The sequence below is a fragment of the Dermacentor variabilis genome, chromosome 8, assembly GCF_050947875.1.
Source record: "Dermacentor variabilis isolate Ectoservices chromosome 8, ASM5094787v1, whole genome shotgun sequence".
Taxonomy (NCBI): Eukaryota; Metazoa; Arthropoda; class Arachnida; order Ixodida; family Ixodidae; genus Dermacentor; species Dermacentor variabilis.
The window spans coordinates 161,858,906-161,870,839 of NC_134575.1; positions in this window are offsets into that span (position 1 = coordinate 161,858,906).

The window sequence follows — 11,934 nt, forward strand, 5'->3', positions numbered from 1 at the left end:
TATTCCGCACATTTCTCTATCACCTGATTGATAGTGCGAATATTTTCTATTGTTCAGTAGCCTTTACGGAATCCTGCCTGGTCCTTTGGTTGACGGAAGTCTAAGGTGTTCCTGATTCTATTTGCAATTACCTTAGTAAATACTTTGGAGGCAACGGACAGTAAGCTGATTGGTCTATAATTTTTCAAGTCTTTGGCGTCCTCTTTCTTATGGAGTAGGATTATATATGCGCGCTTCCAAGATTCCGATACGCTCGAAGTCATGAGGCATTGCGTTTATAGGGTGGCCACTTTTTCTAGAACAATCTTCCCGCCATCCTTCAACAAATCTGCTGTTACCTGATCCTCCCCAGCTCCTTCCCCCTTTGTATAGCTCCCACGGCTTTCTTTACTTCGTCCGGCGTGACTTGTGGGATTTCAAATTCCTCTAGATTATTCTCTCTCCCATTATCGTCGCGGGTGCCACTGGTACTGCATAAATCTCTACAGAACTCCTCAGCCACTTGAACGATTTCATCCATATTAGTAGTGACATTTCCGGCTTTGTCTCTCTTTGCTTCTTTCCTCTCTACTTGCACGTAAAGCAAAATTTTTTGATGTCCTTGCTAAATTTATTTCACTTGCTAAACTGCCAACTATATGGAAAAGTGTCGCTCGTATAAAGCTCACTAAGACTATATTTTTATTGCTGGTTGCGGGTCAAGATTAGTCAACCAATAGGATTACTTCCACGCATCAATGATCACTGACAATGTGGACAATGTGGGCTGATTTCGCGGAAAGCTCAGCACCTCCGTTTGTGCTGCATTGACTAGTACAGTCATAAACGCTGATGCCACCATGATCGAATAAAGTTGCACGGAACTTGATTGTGATGTAAGGGTACATGACTATACAAACCTCTATTAAGGGCATTGTTGTTTAGGTGTGTGAATTTGAACGTCAGTTTGTTTAATTAATGCATCCTAAGTCTTAGGGATTCCGCATCTTTTTGTATCGTGCTATATGGATTGCGATGAACGCATTTCGAAGGTTTGGTGTACCTGAACAAAAGAAAGAAAGCTTTTATGGCAAATCTTTTAGAATAGTAGATACTTAGGAAAATAGGTTAAGATTCACGGTTAGGGCCGCTCAACAGATGAAGACGGAGAATCTGTGGTGTTTGTCATCTAACTTTCTTCGTTTTCATTTCTTGCGCTGCTAGGAGTAATCTGTATCACGGCTTTCGTGGACCTTATTTGTTGTCATAAACGAGAAGAAAGGGGGTTAACCGAGGGGCCCGGTTTTTATAAGTCATATCATGAGAAGCCAACAAACACTGACACCAAGACAACATAGGGGAAATTACTTGCGCTTAATAAATGAAATAATGCAACGATAAATTATAGGAAAATAAAGTGGATGAAAAAACAACTTGCAGCAGGTGGGAACCGAACCCACAACCTTTGCATTTCGCGTGCGTTGCTCTGCCAATTGAGCTACCGCGGCGACGTTTCCCCATCCACTTTCTTCGGTATTTATGTGTACTAGTAGAACCCTGTGAGTGTTAGTCAGCGCCACCACTCACAGACCTTGGCGGCGGACGTGGAACGTCCCTGTTGCCGCAGGCGTCACGAGAACGTGATCTTTCTGGGTGAATGGAACTGGTCAATAAACCCGCATATGCTACCTGAAGGCATCAATGTTGCCGGATTCGAGACCCTCGTTATGTAATAAACGAGAAGAAAGGGGGTTAACCGAGGGGCCTGATTTTTAAAAGTCATACCATGAGAAGCCTACAAACACTGACACCAAGGACAACATGGGGGAAATTACTTGTGCTTAATAAATTAAATAATGTAACGGTAAATTATTGGAAATTAATGTGGATGAAAACCAACTTGCAGCAGGTGGGAACCGAACCCACAACCTTCGCATTTCGCGTGCGATGGTGTACCAATTGAGCTACCGCGGCCAAAAACTTCACCCAAAAAGATCACGCTCTCGTGACGCCTGCGGCAAAAAGGACGTGCCACGTCCGCCACTAAGGTCTGAGAGTGGTGGCGCTCACTAACACTCCCAGGGTTCTACTAGTACACATAAATACCCAAGAAAGTGGATGGGGAAACGCCGGTTAGGGCCCCTCGGTCAACCTCCTTTCATCTCGTTTATCACATAACGAGGATCTCGAATCCGGCAACATTGATGCCTTCAAGTAGCATATGCGGGTTCATTGACCAGTTGCCTTCACCCAAAAAGATCACGTTCTCGTGACGCCTGAGGCAAAAAGGACATTCCACGTCCGCCGCCAAGGTCTGTGAGTGGTGGCACTGACTAACACTCCGGTGGTTCTACTAGTACACATAAGTATCCAAGAAAGTGGATGGGGAAACGCCGCCGCAGTAGCTCAATTCGCAGAGCGTCGCATGCGAAATGCGTAGGTTGTGGGTTCGGTTCCCACCTGCTGCAAGTTGTTTTTTCATCTACTTTAATTTCTATTAATTTATCGTTACATTATTTCATTTATTAAGCACAAGTAATTTCCTCGATGCTGTCCTTGGTGTCAGTGTTTGTTGGCTTCTCATGATATGACTTATTTGTTGTCAGAAACATGTGAACTTTTAGGAAAATCACGAATAGCGTATCCCGTTTGCTGCATTTTTATATCTGTTACTTCAGCATAGCGATAAATGAGTGGGTCAGTGTAATTGGTCTATGGACCATCTGTAGGTACGTGCGCGGAATGAAGAGACAAGCGCGCGTCGCCATATCACGGTGACAAGGGACCTTATTTTCTTTCTGCTGGCGCCTTCTCGGGATGGTGGTTTCCTATTTCACTCGATTAGCGCGCTGGCAGCGCCGCCGTTGACTCGCAGTGCACTCCGATTGCACCACCACTTGAAGCATTTACGCTAAGGTTTTGAAAGGTTTAACTGAAAATGTGCGATTTCACGTTTATGTGGTGCCAGAGATTGGTTGTAGCGGTAGCTTTTCATTACCAGCGAAATTCTTCAGGTTTCTGCTAACACGGCTTAAGCAGGGTCTTGTCAAGTCGCGCATGAGCAATGACTGGGGATCAGCGAATCTAGATGAGAATATGAGGAAGTGGCCGTACCGGGTTGGGCTCCTGGGAATGCTGTGAGCGAGAGAAAGTGAGAGCAATGGAGAGGCGCGATCTATCAGGCAGAGCCGCCCCCTTCTTGATGCCGCGCTGCCAACGAAAGGGGTTTGCCATGTCCTGTGTCGTGGAGGCCGTACTTCAGCACGGATGGGCGCCTTGGTGTAGGATAGGTTGGAGGCCCCCACCCGATCTCGGCGACACTTTGTCACGCTGCCTATGAGGCATGACCTGCCGTTTGGCTTGCACAAAGAAACTAACCGTGTTGGCTTCGCGGTGCTATCAATTGTGCTTCTATGTGTGCTGCCACTACCCAAGCTAAGACGTGCGTTCCGGAATACACCTCTGAGATAGAGTTTGATAGGGAAGCAACGTTGTGGCCTCTAATTACCCTGTAGGTCTTTATGGCGTTACGACAAGATTAGCATGCCAAGATGAGGTACTTTGCAACTCACGATTTAAGAAAACTATAGAGGATGACTGTATTAAAATATGTACCCTGGGATGACAATGCGATGTTGTTTCACTTCAATTTCTCAAATAACACGTTGCTGTAGGAGGAAAGATTGGCGAAGAGAAGGGAATACATGCTCATAGGGTACAAACGTTTCAGTTAGGTGTGTGGCAAGGGATATGTCTTAAGGTGGTAAATGTTAATGCGATTGCGATGCGAGCTGTTGTGTAATTTCTGAAATCTTTATGTGCTCGCGACACACCACAAAGAAAGAAACGGAGCAGGAAGCCCACCCTCGGCGATGATCGTCAATGTGACGAAATAGCTCGAACCATCTGAGCGAGTGAGGGGCGGGCAACCCCGAAGCATTCCCTCTTTCTTCTACCTGGCACTTCGTTGCTCGCTAGCACGCAGATTTTTTTTGGGGTGCCTTTTCTTTGGTAGTCCGACCCCGGCAATCAACCACCGCCGACTACCGACCACCTATAAGCATGAAAATGGGTCAAAGAGGCAAGAAGAGGTATTCACTTTATTATTGCTACGGTCAAACTAAGAACTGCTCTAGGAAGATGAGGATCCCCACGTAAGAGATAGAAATAACGCAAGGCAAAAGTTCGAGAGGATACAATGTGGGGTGAAGCCCGAGATCGAAACGAAGGATCATAGTCGTCAGAGATCCCGCGGGACGAACTGGTGAGCACACTTTAAGAGGCTTTCACCTCGTATGATCACAAGTGGGAAACGATGATAGGAGAGATGTGTCGCTAATTGACTAAAAAACTTGGATGCTCCTCTGCTTCCACTGGTTCTCTCGCCAGTGCGATGAGTATGCTGCGACTGTGCGCAGGATGCGTAGTCCAGTCACAAGAGTCGGCTCGTCTCAGGCGAAAAGCGGGTGCCCGGGGACACGCCAAAAGCTCTGTCGAGACCTTTGAGTTAGCTAACGCCACCACGCTTGCCCAAGCTTGACACCGCTGGAAACTACGAAATCAATTGAAGGGATGATCAAAGCAGGAATCTCCAAACAAAAGTTGAGCACTCTAGTACCGGCGAGCAAGCCGAATACTTCTTCTGACCAAGCTCCAGAAAACGCAATCTTCAAGACGCTCCGCTGCAGAGTATTTAGGGAGGAAGGCAGTTTTGCCGGCATGCTACTATTCCTTGAACTCCACCTTGTTCGAGAGCTTAAATATATCGAACCAGTAAATTCACCATACAATGAGAGGGCCAACACAGAAATTGAAGAACAATCTTCACGCATGCAGCATTTGTCGTTATCCAGACAATTAGTGAAAGGATCAATTATGAGGAGCAACGAAGGTGCCATATTATTTGCAGTCTGATTGTATGCGTGACACGAACTATGTAGTACTTTCTAGACACCACGCCGGCACCAGCCATTACGTAGGAACCTTCGACGAGTCATGCATAAAAGCCAACGAGCTTTACTCGTGTATTAGACTTTCGGTTCGTCTCCCCGCTACCATTAAGTTTGGGTATAGCTTGTTTTACAACCCTACGTACTGGGTGAAGTAATGCACGCAGGAACAGGAATGAACGTACGTTTATTGAGCTAGTCGTTTTAGTAGTCAACTCTGGCGTGATGTCATGACACTCAGGCATTGACGCATGCGCTCGTGGTGTGCGTAACTTTCTGACATTACATCAATTCCTTCCCCTTAAGAGGAGCTCTGTAATGGGACTGGAGCCTTGCGACGCCGGTTTCATCTGCGACTTGGAACTGCCAAAGGTCCAGCATTGGCAGTACCCGTGTCGTGCTCTTCCGGGACTCCAGTGTTGGCAGCTACCATTTCGTGTTCTTCGCTAGCCGAGGAATTGGGGCTGGTACCCGAAAAGTCCGCCAGAGTGTCTGTATCTCCGTTTGTTTGGGTTAACCCTCCTTTTCTTTCAATGCCTTCGTCGTCCGAGGATGTTGGTTGCTGAGCCTACGCGCGGTGTCTTAGCTGATCATCATGACGCTCCCATAGTTCCACATCCTCCGGCTTGACCATGCTCACGTGGGCGAACCTGGTATTCTGTATCACTGCGGATCTCCACATGGCACCTGCCCTATAGTCCTTGCACCAGACCGGTTGTCTGGGCGAATGTCTGCGGGGAAGTGCACCTGCAGCAGAAAATTGTCGTGACACCACATTATTCAACCGAGTACGTGGTTTGAAACCAAAGAGCAAGAAGCCAGGGCCGCTATTTCGTAGCGATGCCTTATTCTATGCTATTCTTATCATCCACCACACACGGCCGCCTGATCGCGTTGATAATGTGGGCAGACCGTCGCTCTGACCAGTGGCCAAGCGCGGAAAGCCTAAAAAAGCATATAATCGGAAAAGGCATCGCTACAAAATACCGGCCCAGATCTCTTTCCGTTTTGGAGTGGGTTGCACCGATAACGCAGTAGCTATCGGGCCAGGCGCCTTTCAAGGGCACCATGCACGTTTTTGCGCAGGCCTTCTTCAACAGCGTGCACTGCTATTTCTGCCAGCCCGTGGGTTTGCGCATGATATGAGGGATATCGTAGGTGTACTATGCCATTATCTTCCATGAATTGTCGGAACTGTCTACTTGTAAACTGGGTCCCGTTGTCGGAGACAACTGTTCGTGGCAACCCAAATCTGCTGAAAATGCCCCGCAACACTTGAATAGTGTTATCTGCGCTGGTTGCTTTAAGCGGAACAACCTCGATCCATTTGGTATGTGAATCCACTACGATCATCAACATTCGCTCTTCGACTGGTCCTGCGAAATCAACGTGGATTCTAGACCAACGCTAAAATGTTTCCGGCCACGGAACCGGCTCTTGCGCACGTGGCATGCTGCAACAAATTCCTTGATAATAAATAGTAAGAAAACAAAAGCGGTACTTTTTCATTACCGGCAGAGGATCGTTACATCAGGCATTAGGCTAAATATAGACAATTCTATTAAAGAGGTGGTAGACACAGTAAGAACACTAGGAATTTTCTTGAACAAGAACATGAGCTCGGACCCTCACATTAGCTCTATTTTAACCAATTTATCAAAGTGCGTCGGAGTGCTCGTGAAATTTCGCTCCTATCTACCTGTATCGATTAAATTAATAATATACAACACATTATTCATGTCATAGGCTAACTACTGTTTCCTTGTCTGGGGCACTAGTACTCAAACTAACCTGCGCAAGATACGCATGCTGAAAAAGAGAGCGGTACTTTACATAGCAAATGTTGACTACCTCGCACACACCGAATTGTTTAAGGGATTCAAAATCACACTTGTTCATAAGCTATACGAATCTTTCGCTAAGACATAAAAAATCAATTTTTTCACAATGACAACTTCTTGATAGCATTGTCATCCCTCGAATCAAACTGAACGCCATACTCATTTCGAAAACCCGAACGTTGAACCATTCCCTTTCGCCGTACAGTACATGGGCGACAGATGATGCGTCATGCAGTTCCAAGGTTACTAAATAAATTCATATTTGAACGCTTTTCTCTTGAAATATCTAGTAAACACACTCTAAGAAATCATGTTCTGTAAGTCACTGTATTCCCTTTGCGTTAAAGTCTGACACGAATGACATTTGCATCTCTGCATTGTGTATTAATGAGCATGTACCAAGAGTTTATATCGATTGTTCTGAATTTCTCGCATTAAAATTTGTTACGTAGTGTGCGCCCATTTTGTACTTTCTTTAAAACTTTTGAGCTTGCTGTGCGCCATGTAGGGGGGGCTAAGGCTCCGTCAAGCGAAAATCGTTCGCTTTTTTTGCCTGAGCCTACTCACATCATAAAGATGTAAATAAAGCTGACTTGACAGTTTTGCTTGCACACTGCACATGCGTGTAGAATATTCTGGATATCCTTGTCAAGTCCGGAATATCTGAAAAGTGCCCGAGCCAAATTTTTTATCGCTGACATGCCTTGATGGGTATCGTGCAGCAGTAGCAGCAGTTATTCCGAGCTGGCGGCGGGTATCACGGCACGATGGCCCCAATAATGAATACCATGGCTACATGCCAGCTCGTCTTTCTTTTGGAACATAGGCCGTAATGCTTCTTGTGTTGCCGGCAATTTCCTTGGCCAACCTTCCCAAACATAAGGCATAACCACCGTGAGCGTGCCATCACGTGCCGTCATTTCTACCAAATTGTGCGACCCCCCCCAGGCCAGTGTTCAGACGGTCAGTTAGCAGCACGTAATACCGTTCATCTTTCAACTTTGACTTCACTATCCTATCATCATGTGGCGCTTGCACGGGAAGACCGCTCAATGCGTCGGCCACAAATATGTCCTTTCTCGGTTTGTAGTGAATGGAATACATGTAACCACAGAGTAAAAGAGCCCAACTCGGCATCCTTGCTGTTCCCAAGGGTGTTATTTGTTTATCGTGACTAAATATACGCATCAGCGGCTTATGACCTGTGACCAATGTAAATTGGTTTCGCAGCAAATATTCGCGAAACTTCGTCACGCCGAATACGAACACTAAGGATTCGCCCTCAATCTGAGCCTCATTTCGCTCGGCTGAAGAGAAGGTGCGAGATAGAAACCCGATTGGTTGGTTTACGCGGTCCACTCTGTGGTACAGGACGGCCCGATACCTCATGAGGATGCGTCCGTTTCTAAGATGAGTGGTTTTGTTGGGTCGTAGTGAGTCAAAATAGGCATATTGTTTATCAACAGCGCCTCTGCTTCGTATGCATTTTCTTGCTTAGTTTCCCATTGCCAAGGCCTGTTATTTCTTAACTCATAACGACGCAAGCACTGTAGCCAAGTTCTCCAAGAATGCGGTGCAATACGTAACCAGACCTAGCAGCGCGCGAAATTCTGTTGCACACGTAGTTTGAGGTTTTCGTAAGAGCGCCAGATGTTTTCCGTCTTTGTTCGCAGGCCTGTTGCGCTAATGCGGTGACCAAGGAATTGCACCTCCGGCGGAAGGAATCGGCTTTTGAGCGGGTGAAGTTTGCCTCCGGTTTCCCTGAACCACTGGAACACCTTGCGCAACGTGTCACAATTTCCTATTTTATCGGCCACCACCACATCGTCTAAATACACTTGCACATCCGGTAGGCCTTGCGACAGTACTTCCATTCACTTCTGAAAAACCGCCAGTGCTGACGCTAACCCAAACGACAACCGGTTAAAGCTATACAACCCTTTTGGCGTGTTCACCACCAGCAGCTTCTTTGTCGCATCATCTATTGGTAGCTGGTCGTATACATCCTTCAAATTTATTGTACTGAATACTTACGCTCCGCTGACCTTCGCGAATATATCCCTTATCTTTGGCAGCCAGTATTGTTCCGTGTTTCATGCTCTGTTGACTGTCGTTCGAAAATCGCCACACAAGCGGATGGAGCCGTGCTTCTTGACTACGGGAACGAGTGGCGCCACCCACTCGGCTCTGGCGACCTGCGTCAGTATTCCCGCGTCAGCCAAGCTTTCGATTTCTGCATTTACCGGCTTTTGAAGCCCGTACGGTATAGAACGGGCGTTACAAAATCGTGTTACGGTTCCTTCGCGTAACTGTATATGAACCGGAGATTAATCCTAAACCTGGCGAAAACAGATCGGCCTATTCCCCCTCAGCTTATCAGCAATGGCATTTTCGTCAGCAGCTGGCGGCTTACTGTCGTTGACGTCCACGTTGAGCACTGGGCCTCCAGTCAGCAGGAATGCTTGAATTATGTTTCGCCCACACAGGTTTGGGCCTGAGCAGCCGAGCACCCCTAGCGTCGCATTGGCCGTTTTCCCAACGTTGGTGACAGGAACTTTCCTTTCACAGGTAGTCTCCCTAGGAAGCAACTTAGTTGAAGCGACGACTTGTCGAGCATGGGCCAGCGGCGGCGATGCTGCGAATAAGTTGTCCATGTCACTATTGACACCGGTGACCCTGTGTCCACTTGCATCTTCGCAGGCACCCCTTTCCACTGTAACGTTCGCCATATCGGCCGAACCAGTCCTGTCGACGACTCACAGAGGTGCAACAGGAACTCTCCGTTGCCCTCGTTGTCCGAGGATGGTTCCTAACAAGGAACTACGTTTTCTTGGTGTGGCTTGGAATTGCGCATTGAAGCCAGGTGTCCCTTCTTCAGACAAGAGAAACGCTCAACGCAGCGGTCTATGAAAGCATCTAACCCTACAGCCAGAATAGAACTGGCAGAACTTTGCAAGTTAATGAACAAGCGTAAGACACCTGACATAAGGAAGTATGGATAGAATTGAACATGCTCTCAGGAACGGAGGAAGCCTAAAAGCAGTGAAAAAGAAACTAGGAACAGTCAAGAATCAGATGTATGCGTTAAGAGACAAAGCAGGCAATAGGCAAAGGTGAGATAGTTAAAGTGGCTGAGGAATTCCATAAATATTTGTACAGTATCAGTGGCACCCACGATGATAATGGAAGAGAGAATAGTCTAGAGGAATTTGAAATCTCACAAGTGACGCCGGAAGAAGTAAAGAAAGCTTTGGGTGCTATACAAAGGGGGAAGGGAGCTGGGGAGGATCAGGTAACAGCAGATTTGTTGAAGGATGGTGTGCAGATTGTTCTAGCAAAACTGTCCATCCTGTATACGCAATGCCTCATGACTTCGAGCGTACCCGAATCTTGGAAGAACGCTAACATAATCTTAATCCATGGAAAAGGGGACACTAAAGACTTGAAAAATTATAGACCAATCAGCTTACTGTCTGTTGCCTACAAAGTATTTACTAAGGTAATCGCAAATAGAATCAGGAACACCTTAAACTTCTGTCAACCAAAGCACTAGGCAGGATTCCGTAAAGGCTACTGAACTATAGACAATATTCACACTATCAATCAGGTGATAGAGAAATGTGCGGAATATAACCAACCCTTATATATAGCTTTCATCGATTACGAGAAAGCGTTTGATTCAGTCGAAACCACAGCAGTCATGGAGGCATTACGGAATCAGGGTGTAGACGAGCCGTGTGTAAAAATACTTATAGATATCTATATCGGCTTCCACAGCCACCATAGTCCTCCATACAAAAAGCAACAAAATCCCAATAAACAAAGGCGTCAGGCACGGAGATAAGAGGTCTCCAATGCTATTCACACCGTCCTTACAGGAAATATTCAGGGAGATCGATTGGGAAGAATTGGGGATAAAAGTTAATGAAGAATACCTTAGTAACTTGCGATTCGCTGATGATGTTGCCTTGCTTAGTAACTCAGCGGACCAATTACAATGCTTTTTCACTCACCTGGAGACGCAAAGCAGAAGAGTTGGTCTAAAAATTAATCTGCAGAAAACTAAAGTCATGTTTAACAGTCTCGGAGGGAAACAGCAGTTTACGATAGCTAGCGAGGCACTGGAAGTGGTAATGGAATACATCTACTTAGGGCAGGTACTGACCGCAGATCCGGATCATGAGACTGATATAATCAGAAGAATAAGAATGGGCTGGGTTGCAGGCATTCTCAAATCCTGAACAGCAGGTTGCCATTATCCCTCAAGAGAAAAGTGCATAACAGCGGTGTCTTACCAGTACTCGCGTACGGGACAGAAACCTGGAGGCTTACGAAAAGGGCTCTACTGAAATTGAGGAACACGCAACGAGCTACGGAAAGAAGAGTGATAGGTTTAACATTAAGGGATAAGAAAAGAGCAGATTGGGTGAGGGAAGAAACGCGAGTTAATGACATCTTAGTTGAAATCAAGAAAAAGAAATGTGCATGGGCAGGACATGTCATGAGGAGGGAAGATAACCGATGGTCATTAAGGCTTACGGACTGGATTCCAAGATAAGAGAAGCGTAGCAGGGGACGGCAGAAAGTTAGTTAGGCAAATGAGATTAAGAAGTTTGCAGGGACAACATGCCCACAATTAGTACATGACCGGGGAAGTTGGAGAAGTATGGGAGAGGCCTTTGCCCTGCAGTGGGCGTAACCAGGCTGACGATGATGATGATGATGTCCCTTCTTCCGACAAGGGAAACGCTCAACGCGGCGGAACCTGCATTTGATGCTGTTGTGGTTGTCGCTTCCGTAGCAAAGGCAGCCGGTCTGGACTTCATTTCTCGATTTGCCATCCTGTTTGGCTGTGGTCTTCCGGAGAAGTTCTGCCGCTCTTGCTTCGTTCGTACTTTGTGGATGCCCTCTCGGATTGGCCCATCTCCACTGGACCAATGATTTGTCCGTTGTACGTTTCGTGCCGCCATCTCCGCCGCTAGCGCCGCATCCTCATTGCTGCAGAGTGAGCGGGTGCTTTGCTAGCAGATTACGACGCACTCCAGCATCCCGTAGAGTGCAGACAAGCCTGTCGCGCAGCATTCTCTCTAGCGCTTGGCCGAAATTGCACCTATTAGCCACCTTCCGTAGCTCGACAATGAAGTCACTTCTCGACTCGTCAGCTT